We start from the raw sequence: 10447 nt of genomic DNA, 5'->3' as shown, positions 1-10447 counted from the left end.
TAGTTCTTTTTATTAAGCAAGGTTAATGGTGAGCCAACTGGATTAATTGTACAGGCATATCTCAAAAAAATACAAAACAACGACAATTGGATTACATTATTCCCCATAATTGGAAAACCTTACGTGGCAGAAAAGAACGGACATTGTATTTGCATTCAGCGCACTAAAGTTACTGTGAGCCGCCTATCTGCTTATCGGTTACAAAAATTGTATTGCACAATGTAATAGTTCAGACTAAACAATCGACTGACGAATAATAAATCATTTGCTTTTCGTTCATCGTTCATTATGTGCAGGCATAAAAATCATCATTGGCTCGCTCACTAATTGTTCTGCTTACATCCCGATCATTCAGTTGTTTTTCGCTTGATGAGCTCTACCATTTTTATTGGTACCATTATGATGTACATGTGGCTTTTTTGATCACTTTCATTGCATTTTTTGGGAAGCAAAACGAACATAATCAGCATTTTGCCTCTGTTTTTTACGAGGTTCTTTTAACCCATTCCCCCTGTAGGACGTAAGTTTACGTCCTGGCAGCAGGGTACTTCCCGCAACAGGACGTAAACTTACGTCCTGGGGATAGTGCGGGATCACATATGATCCCGCGCTATCCCGCAGCGGGAGCCGGCTGTCAGTCACAGCCGGCGTCCCGCTGTTAACCCCTTCCCTGCCGCGATCTACTCTGTGTCTCCGGCTGGCTCTCGCGATGTTATCGCAAGAGCCCAGCTGGTTGCTATGGCAACAAGACGCCGGATAGCGGCGTCCTGTACTGCCATAGCCTATGATCGCTATAGTAAGCGATAAGGCATGGCAGGGAAGAAGCCCTGCCATGCATTATCGCAGCGATCTGAAGTGTAACAGTAAAAGTCCCTCAGAGGGACACAAGTGCTGTAAAAAAAGAGAAAAATAAAGTTCAAAAAATAAAAATGTAAAAAAAATGTAAAAAAACCCATTTTTTTATGCTTTTTCTCATATTAGCATAAAAAAAATGTTAAAAATTAAAAACCCCACATATTTGGTATCAACGCATCCGTAATGATGCGTACAATACATTGAACATGCTTTTTATCCTGCACGGCAAAAAGCGTTAAAAAAAATGCTAAAAAACTGAGGCAAAATGCTAATTTTTAGCATTTTGCCTCCCATAAAGCGCAATAAAAGTGATAAAAAAAGACGTATGTACCCCGAAATCATACCAATAAAAACTACAGCTTGTCTCGCAAAAAATAAGCCCTCACAGAGCTCCGTACATTGAAAAATAAAAAAGTTATAGTACTTTGAATGCAGTGAGTTTAGAAAAAAATAAGAATTTAAAAAAAAAAGGGTTTTTATTGAGGAAAAGTGGAAAAAAAAAAATTATAATTTTGGTATCGTTGTAACCGTACCGACCCGCAGAAAAAAATGTGTTGTATCATTTATGCTGCATAATTAACGCTTTTTAAAAAAAAACAAAAAATCTGTGGCAGAATTGATGCGTTTTCTCTTCCTACGATCATAAAAAAAAATAATAAAAGTTTTACAATGTAGTCTATGTACCCAAAAATGGTACCAAAAAAATCTACAGTTCACCACGCAAAAAACAAGCCCCTATACGGCCGCGTTGACGGAAAAATAAAAAAGTTATGGCTTTTGAAAAATGGAGATGGAAAAATACCAAAAATCACTTGGTCCTCAACACCAAAATAGGCTGTGTCATTAAGGGGTTAAAGGCTGGGTTCAAACGGGAATGAAATCTTGCAGTATTTCCGTGCAGTCACACGAGATTTTACGGCAGAAATGCAGCTTTGCGGAAACGGGGAAAGAACTGACGTGCCGCGTCTTTGAATTCCATGCGTCATGTCAATTTCAGTGCGGCTTGCCCGCAATGGATCGGCCGCAGCATGAAGACAAGATTTTTGTAATCCCAGGATAAAAAGTTGCAGAAAGTCTGCATGGACATTCCATGGCAATTACGCCCTGTGTGAGCCCAGCCTTACAGTTTTTGCAGTGCAAGATATATAGTGTGTTCAATTTATTGTATAGGTCGTTACAGATATGATGATACCAAATATGTGCTTGTTTTTTAATGTTTTACTTTTTTTTATACAAATAGGGAAAACTGCGGAAAAAAAGTTGTGTTTTTTAACATTTTTATTTAATTTTCAACAATTTTTTATGTCCCTGTAGGGGACTTGATCCATAACAGCTATGATCGCTATGGTAATGCATTGCAGGACTTCTGTACTGCAATGCTGTATCACTTACAATAGTGATCATAGGTAATGGCAAGCCAGGACACCTGTATCTGGGGTCTTATTGCCATGACAACTCATCACGGAGGGTTGAATGCGTCACACGCCCTTTGCATACACAATCTATATAGATCGCGGTATGTAGGGTGTTAACAGTGGGGATCACTGCTCTTATGTATCCCCGCTGTTGCATCAAGAGGCTGGCTATCGGTAACAGCCGACTCCCACTGCTGGATGGCGTGGGCTCAGAAGCTGAGCTCGCACCATCCACAGGACGTACGTTTATGTCCTGTTGCGTTAAGCACCTCGCAGCCAGGACGTAAACTTATGTCCTGCAGCAGGACATAAGGGTTAACAGTAAGGATGAGCGAGTATACTCGCTAAGGCACTACTCGTTCGAGTAATGTGCCTTAGCCGAGTATCTCCCTGCTCGTCCTTAAAGATTCGGGTGCCGGCACGGAGCGGGGAGCTGCAGGGGAGAGCGAGGAGGAACAGAGGGGAGATCTCTCTCTCCCTCTCTCCCGCCCACAATCCTTTGCTCCCCACCGCGACTAACCTGTCAGCCGCGGCGGTCCCCGAATCTTTAGGGACGAGCAGGGAGATACTCGGCTAAGGCACATTACTCGAACGAGTAGTGCCTTAGCGAGTATACTCGCTCATCCTTAGTTAACAGCTGCTATTAGTGTGAGCTCTGATCATGGCTGTTGTCGGCAGGTGTCAGCCGGCAACTGCACACAAACCTCCAGGCCCAGAACATAACTGTACATTCTGGAGTTTTAAGGAGTTAAAACTAAAATAAACATTTCTGTTTTTTTCCCTACTGATTTCAATGGGTTTCCAAAAAAAGCGGAATGCATTTAGTTTCCATTCAGTTTGTTTACTGGAGCAAAAAAAAAATGGAGCAAAGGAAATGTTTGATTTTGTTTTCATTTTGTGTTTCTGCTCCAAAAACAGAGCAGAGAGTTGGAATTATGAATGACAGCCTTAACGGAAGTGTGAATTGTTAAAGAAACTATGATTTAGGGAGCTCAATCATTTTCAGCTGGGCTGTATATCATAAAGAAACCAAGAGATACTTACCGATTGCAATAAGAGTCTGGTCGGACCCATCATGTGTATTATTATGAGAGACCCTCATACATCTGATGGGAAGCAAATAGAGATGAGCGAACCTACTCGGCCACGCCCCTTTTTCGCCCGAGCGCTGCGATTTTCGAGTACTTCCGTACTCGGGCGAAAAGATTCGGGGAGCGCCGTGGGCGAGTGGGGGGTTGCAGCGGGGAGTGTGGGGGAGAGGGAGAGAGAGAGGGCTCCCCCCTGTTCCCCGCTGCTACCCCCGCTCCACCACGCCTCCTCCCGCCCCCCGGCGCCCCCTGAATCTTTTCACCCGAGTACGGAAGTACTCGAAAATCGCGCTGCTCGATTGAGTAATTACTCGAAACGAGTACGTTCGCTCATCTCTAGAAGCAAACATAGTAATCAATCAAGTTTTTGACAAGACTTGGTTAGAAAATAAATCTTCAAAAGCGTAGTTGTGGAAAATACCAAAAGTTGCCATGTTATAATACCATCAATCAAATGTTGATTGTTTGGCCTAACTTTGACGTATTCCTAGCTGCTTTAATTTCCTTGAGAGATGATAACCCAAGCACTAAACCCACTTCTTTCCTAGAAATGTTCCCCGATACCAGTCAGTAAATTCCACCAGAAAGTATAGTAAATGTTATAAGAAACAAGTCCAAAGAATATTAAAGGCTACTTGACTTCACTATCATCTCCCTTCTTTTTATCCTCTCTGAAGCATAGGAGCTTGAGCTTCTCCAAGGCCAAGTAGAATGCCTACTTTCTCTATGCCTATCCAAAGTCTGCCCGAAGACGAGCCGACATTGTGAAGTACAAGGCTGTCCATTGTAGATCACAAGCTCCGAAGCACTGGACTTACCTGCAACATCTTTCCGGTTCAGGCCTTGCTATTCCTACAATTCATGTGCTAACCATTAATGGTATATAGTAATAGTACAATAACGTATGTTTTCAACATAGTATTACATAAATTCAACAAGTTAATATATATCATTAATACAAATAACATATCTGAGCAACAATTCATTATATGTAGAAGTTTAAGATGTGATCAAAATATGGAAAAAAAAACTTTCGCGCTCCGTTAAACTGTGTCGGTGTACATTAGGATCTTACTTGTTAGGGGGTGCCCGATCTCCTGGCACCCCTCACATCCAGAGAAGCAGAAAAGCCCAGCTGAGAAGAACGTGTTCTTGTAGATGCGTCGCAGCATTGTCAATTCGTTTTAAACATATTAAATTTCATCTACAAGAACACGTTCTTCTCAGCTGGGCTTTTCTGCTCCTCTGGATGTGAGGGGTGCCAGGAGATCGGGCACCCCCTAACAAGTAAGATCCTGATGTACACCGATACAGTTTAACGGAGCGCGAAAGTTTTTTTCCTTATTTTGATCACATATTCTTTCCTCCTCAAATGCATTTGTTTGGAGTTACTTTCTGTCGCTCTCCCTCTGGGATGTCCTAGGACCGCTGACCTGCATCTATTCTATTGGTACAAGAGGCTCACGTGGATCTATAAAACTGACCGGTTCCCAAAACCTTGGGACCGGTTCAGTTGCGGTGAGTCCCTCTGTATACTAGTTTCTTGTCTATTTTTTCCCACGCACCATTGGAGCGCCGCTTCTGACCTATATTGTTTATTAGAAGTTTAAGATGTCAGTGGAATTCAACAGTGTATACATTCCTTGATATCATCGAGGGTTTTGTTTCCCACATAATGCACATCGCTGTTTGGCTAAAGGGATGATTGTCATAACATTGCCAATATTATCTTTTCTCCTTAGGGAGAGCACCTAGACAGTGAGTGAGGAGACTCAAATGGCCACGCACGCTCCTCTGGGTAATATGCAAATAAGGGAGATGGAATAAAACATCCACAGTGCCACCTATTAAAAGGCAACATTCCTTCAAGCCAAAGTCAGACTTTTTATACAAGCCTTGTAACAATGACTGGGAATTAAACGCAAAGCCAGACTCCATGTACATACAGCTGTTTCAGGGTTTTTGCCCTTCATCGGTGTTCAGTAGGAGTCTGGCTTTGCTAGTAAGAGGCCTGGGACGGGGGTCAGAAAAGCTATCATTGTACATACATAGCTGTATGTACATGGAGTCTGGCTTTGCTTTTAATTCCCGGTCATTGTTACAAGGCTTGTATAAAAAGTCTGACTTTGGCTTGAGGGAATGCTGCCTTTTAATATGTGGCACTGTGGAGGATTTATTCGATCTCCCTTAATTGCCAATATTCTAACACTGTTGATGCTACAACAGTAGGGGCAATGCTGTCCAGTAACCAGACAACCCCTTTAAAGGGGTTCTGTCATAAAAAAAAATTATATACTTACCTGTTCCTCCCCCGTCAGTCTTCTTACCGCATCTACTCCTTCCCGATTTTCTCCTGTCTCCTCCAGTTCCTTGGCCGGATCCTCTTCTTCCTGTAACGAAGTGTCCATTCTTGGCATTCTCCTTTCGGCAGGGCAGTGTACCTGGTCACTAATGACGTAGCGTTCACCGCTTAGCAGGGAATGTTGAATCCTCGGCAGCCTGCTTTAGAGCGACTATGCATATGCGATGTCTCGCCGCTAATGTTTCATAGTGTAAATACGCCATTACAAGCGTAATATTGAGTTTTAGGGCACTCTCACGCATGTGTTCAGAAAACGCCACCTCAAATCGCGGCACTTGACCACGATTTTGAGCTGCGTTTTTCAACACATTGTACAGCATTTTTTTTTTTTTTTTTTAAACTCGTTTTATTGACAAGTTAATAACATAACAAATACAGAAAAGAAAACAGTAACATTGTGCAGTACAAAGTCTTACATGTAACATAAGCCAATCGGGCTTGTACATTTCAGTTTGTGTCATATTTGGTGAGTTTTCCCGGCCCTGAGCAAAGGGAGAGACAGTAGGCATGCAGTATAATATCGTGTTGTAGGAGTAATAGAAAGGTGGGGAAGAGTAAGGGTAATGGGGGTTCATGGGGGGAAGTATAGCTGTGCTAAAGCCCATTTTAAAGCATAGGTCTGTTGTGACTTTTATCTTAGGCACTTGAATATGTACTTGCATCGGGATGTGCTAATCGACTGGGCGTGTTACGGTACGGGGCTAGGGCCCTCAAAGTGTTTTATTTATTTTCAGAGGGAGAAGGGAAGAGTATAATGATATTCCGGGTGGCTGACCGTGCGCGGGGCCGAGTCCCCCTGTCTCACCGCAGTTCCTCGAGGGTTTTACTATCGCCTTTGTAGCGCTGATATTGCTAATGCGAGCGGCTGCGGGGGATACAAGGTCAACGAGGAGTCACACCACTGGCCCCACACCTTTTGAAATTTATCCGGGCATTTGCGGGCTTTGTATATTATGTTGTTGTAGGGTATAATTGAGTTTGTGGTTTTCTTCCACATTGCCACGGTCGGGCCCCTCTGGTCCATCCATCTCATCGCGATGACCTTCCTAGCCATGAACAGCACCTCCCTTAGGAATATTCTGTGATAATGTTGCCACTGCTCCTCGTCGAGGATACCAAAAAGGCAGATTTCTGGTGTGACAGGGATTGGGATTTCAAGGACTGTGGATAACAGGTCTATGACTTCGTCCCAGTATGATCGGATCCGCGGGCAGTCCCAGATCATATGCCAAAAATCAGCGTACGAGCAGGTGCATCTGATACACTGTGTGGATGGAGTCCTGTCCATTTTATGTAGTCTCACCGGGGTGAGGTAACATTGATGGACTATATAAAGTTGAGTCAACTTATTATTTGCTGAGGGGGAGACGGACAGCGGCGACTCCAGCACCTCTTGGAACGTCTCCTCCGTCAACGTTGGGATCAGGGACTTCCACTTAGTCAAAGCGGGGGGGATTTCCCTTGTGGCTTTTGCAATTGTTAGATGGGAATATAATGTCGAGATAAGTCCGCGGGGCCCTTGCGATCTTAATATTCCAATTAGTGGGTAATGGGATATAGTGCTACTCGTGGGCGGAAATTGGGTCTGGAGCGCATGTCGGATTTGTAGGTATTTGTAGAAGTGAAGTCGAGGTATTTGGTATTGGGCCTGGAGCTGCTCAAAGGATAGCAGGATATTAGAGTTGTATAGGTCTCCTAAATGAGCTATCCCATGCTGTTCCCATACCTCTAGATCAGTTAGCAACCGCAGCTCACCCAGCCCAGGGTTTCTCCACAACGGCATGTCTGCGGCTATATCCGAGAATCCGCTCACCTCCCTTGCCTGGCGCCAGACCCGCATAGCCAGTCTATGTATAGGCAGTATTTTGCCCCTCACCGTGGCGGGGAGCTCCAGCAACGGCCAGAGGCCAGAGGTGTTCAGAGTCTGGGCCAGATGGGCCTCTGAATTGGGCAGTGGACCGTTTTCCAGCCAGCATTTTAAGTGTATCAATTGGCCGGCTAGGTAGTATAGCAGTAAGTCTGGGAGTGCCGACCCGGCTTCGTCCTTCGGCCGCTGTAGCGTGGAGAGTTTAAGTTTTGGGCGAGAGTTGCCCCATATGAAGGAGGTCATAAGGGAGTTCATCATTCGGAAAAATCTAGTCGGGACTGGAACGGAGATGTGCTGCAGGATGTATAGACACTTTGGTAAGACTATCATTTTAATCAGATTAATACGACCCGCGACCGACAAGGGTAGTGCTCCCCATACTTTAAATTTGGATCTATATAGGTCTATTAATGGATAAACATTCAGATCTAGGACTCTAGTAGTTGTATTGGTGATCTGAACTCCCAGGTATTTGAACTCTCTAGAGACTCGTAGTCCGCACAGTGAGTCCATTGATTGTAGGGGGTTTTGTGTGGATACTAACATCAAGGCGGACTTTGACCAATTTATCTGTAATCCTGAGAAGGATCCAAACGTGTTAATGACGTCTATGGCATGAGGCAAGGTAGTTGTTGGGTCTGCCATAAAGAGCATAAGGTCGTCAGCGTATAGCGCCACGCGGTCCTCCCGATTTGAATCCCGTGGTATAAGGGGCTTGCTCGGAGCATAAGGGCCAGTGGTTCCATAGCCAGGGCGAAGAGAAGCGGGGAGAGGGGGCACCCCTGTCTAGTACCTCTATACAGGGGAAAATACGCGGAACAGGTGCCGTTCACGGAGATTGCTGCCAATGGTGTTTTATAGATTATAGAGATCCACTGGATAAAGTGGTCTCCAAACCCAAATCTCCTCAGCACCTGGAGCAGGAAGGGCCACTCTATGGAATCGAAGGCCTTGGCTGCATCTAGTGAAGCCAGGGCCCAGTCCGCTTTATCTGTCGCTCCGATTTGCGTTATTACCTGCACCCTGCGTAGGTTTTCTCTTGTAGATTTGCCCGGCATAAATCCAGTTTGGTCTGGATGTGTCAGGTCTAGAATGACGCTATTGAGGCGTCGGGCAAGCATTTTTGTCAGGAGTTTATAGTCTGAATTAAGGAGGGATATGGGCCTATACGAGCCACATTCCAGGGCGTCTTTTCCTGGTTTTAGGATGAGTACAATTGTAGCCTCATAGAAGGATGGGGGTAGTGTTTTATTGTTATAGGCAGCATTATAGGTCTCGAGCAGTGTGGGCAGGAGTATTTCTTGGTACTTTGCAAATACCTCTACTGGTAGGCCATCTGGGCCTGGGGCCTTACCATTGGACATTTCCTGAAGAGCCTCCGAGAGTTCTGTTAGAGTAAATGGGGCATCTACTAGGGTCTGTTGGTCTTGAGAGAGTGTGGGAAAATTGAGGTTAGACAGGTAGCTTATTAGCTCTTGTTGTGTGACATGGAGTCCAGTAGCGTAGAGGTCTCTATAAAAGCGTTGAAATCTTGCTCCTATTAAGTCTTTTTGGTGGAGTATCTCTCCTGTTTCCGACGCGATACGGAGTATCGACGGCGATGCCGAATTTTGATGCACCAGAGTGGCCAATAGGCTACTGGACTGATTGCCAAGTTCATAAAACCTCTGTCTAACAAAGAAGGAGGCTCTGCGAGCCTTCTCTTGTAGGTGAGTTAAATATTGCCTGCCCTGCCGTAGCCACTGCTCTCTGCGTTCGTCGGTTGGGTCTGTAATGTAGTCTGCCTCTAGACGTTCGTATTGGGACGCCATCTCGCATTCCAGCCTAGAAGACTCCCTTTTAATATATGAGATGGACGATTTTAGAGCGCCTCGTAAAAAGGCCTTTAATGTCTCCCACAGCACCGCCGGGTCGGTATCTGGCTGATTTAGTTCTAGGAAAACAGAAAGTTGGTCGGGTACTCTATCGTTTGTACCGAATAGGTTTAACCAGAATGGGTGTACACGCCAGTTATGCCTATGGGCATGCGTGTCTGGCGTGGAAACTTCTACGAGTATAGGTGAATGGTCCGATATACCTCTGGTAAGGTATTTAATGTGTGTTGTTGCAGTGCACAGTCTGGCATTACCAAGACAGTAATCTATTCGGGATAGAGCGTTCCTGCCGATGGAATGACACGAGTATTCACGTGTCGCCGGTTGTCTTACTCTTCACACGTCGCGCCAGCCGACCTCCTGTAGGAATTGCATCAGAGGTGAGGGGCTGGTTTGGGCTGGGTGAGCTGCAGGGGTGCCAAATCTGTCCAATTGGGGGTCCAGTATCAAATTTAAGTCGCCCATACATATTATGGAAGCGTTGGGGTACTGGGTGGCGAATTGGGCCGCCTGGTATAGGATTGCTATGTTGGCTGGTGGGGGGAGGTATAGCCCGATTATTACGTAGGGTTGGGATTCTATCCACGCCTGGATGAACAAAAATCTGCCCTCTGGGTCTCTGACTGTGCGTCCCGGCTCCCACCGCAGCCGCTTGTGGATTAGTATGGACACTCCTCTGGCATATGAGGAGTAGGTTGAGTGCATAGCCCATTGAACCCATGGTTTTTGTAATAGTTTTGTTTTTTCAGAGATCATATGCGTCTCCTGGAAACACACTATGTGGGGGTTATGGTTCCTGACATATGAGAAAATCATAGAACGTTTTCTGGGGGCTCCCATTCCCCTCACGTTCCAGGAGAGTATGTTTATGTTGGCCATTTAACTCGAGTGTTTCTATAGTTATGCGGGAGAGTGTACCCCACCGAACGAGGTCGAGCCCGCGCCCGGCCAGCCACCAGGTCCCCCCGAACAAGGGCCGAGGAGTG

Source organism: Eleutherodactylus coqui, chromosome 7 (assembly GCF_035609145.1).
Source record: "Eleutherodactylus coqui strain aEleCoq1 chromosome 7, aEleCoq1.hap1, whole genome shotgun sequence".
In the NCBI taxonomy this organism is placed as follows: domain Eukaryota; kingdom Metazoa; phylum Chordata; class Amphibia; order Anura; family Eleutherodactylidae; genus Eleutherodactylus; species Eleutherodactylus coqui.
Note: the sequence above shows the minus strand (reverse complement) of the source record.